The following is a 1,390-nucleotide window of genomic DNA, read 5'->3' as shown; positions in this document are numbered from 1 at the left end:
CAAAGCTGACTCACACCCTTGCAAGACATATATAAATGGATCCCTCATCTGAAGCTCTAGAGGCTGGAATTTTGTAATTTGTAAGGAAGTGTTGTTGGTTTATCTGTGAAAAAAGACATTGTATTGTTGGGTGATCTTGCTTTTCATGAGGTGAAGAGGGCTTCTATGCTAGGAAGATGATGCTGGATTAGACAGCTAGGTTGTAATCCTCTCTTCTACTATTAATAAAGTTCTTTGAGTTTTCCTCCATATAATCATGTATTTGTGAATCTTATTGTTTATGAATGCAATTGTATGGTCAATGTGTTTCTGATTTTGCATTGTTTATGATGTTTTAGATAGAGATGCTTTGATGGTTTTCTATTACTTTGACTCTACAGGTACTCTTTGAAGCGGGACAAGTAGGAGAAGAGTGGAAAATTCTATCAAGGGAAAGAGAAATCAAGCAAGGATCAAAGCGGAAGATCCAAGTTCGTCCTCTTTTCTTCCCTCTTATCTATCACACCTAAAGGAAATCTCGAATTGCTTTGATTGTTTGTTTCTAAGATAGCTACCCATCTTAGTGGGACTAGTAGTTCGAATCGACACTAGTTTTCCCTGAAACAAAATGGTGATTCTGCTGGGGAGCGAATAGTTTGTTTTGTTTGTTTATTGTTTTCTTTATAAACTACAGAAGGAGCCTGAAGTTAGCCACCTAGCCTTTGAAACGCCTTTCCTATGCAATTGCGAAGTAGATGAATGCCGCTTTAGTCAATCTCTTGGTTGGTTTATGAACTGAACATATGACTTACAAAGCATTCTAAGTGCCCTTGTGGTAGCTCAATAACCTCATAAGATCATACCCCTATACTTTGTTTTTACTGTCCATCATAACTCAACCTAAATCACAAAACTTAGTTGCAAATTTTAAGCAAAAACCAAGCTTAGTTTCGCTCCCTTGTCCATTGCATTGTCTGTAACTAGGCAGCATGTATGCATCGCACCTCCCATGTGTTGCAGGTGAGATGCATCCTTGTTTCCCTATGTTGCAGGTGCAATGATTGAGTGATACTATTTCTTTCATTGAAATTTGGTTTTTTTCTCCTTGTTTTCAGCTTTATTCAATAGTTTTATTGTTCATGATCAATATCTTCTTGCTGAAACCTTCTTCCTTCACATATTTCAGCCTCCATTAGTTAAGAATTGTAAATGTTTTTGTGTATTTGTGAATCATTTACAGTCTTCCTTTGTCGAAAGTAGCTTAATTGAACTGTCATTTTTGATGCAAGTGTCGTAATTGTCATTTTGAATCAAAAGAAGAGTGTCGTAAAGTCTTCCTCTTCTAGATAGTTGATTGTACTTTTGTCATTGTACTTGATTTGAGTTATTAGTATTTAAAGTGTCGAAAGCA

Source organism: Pinus tabuliformis, chromosome X, assembly GCF_031772625.1.
Source record: "Pinus tabuliformis cultivar Carrire ecotype Pingquan chromosome X, CPIR1, whole genome shotgun sequence".
NCBI lineage: Eukaryota > Viridiplantae > Streptophyta > Pinopsida > Pinales > Pinaceae > Pinus > Pinus tabuliformis.
This window is presented reverse-complemented; position numbering follows the sequence as displayed.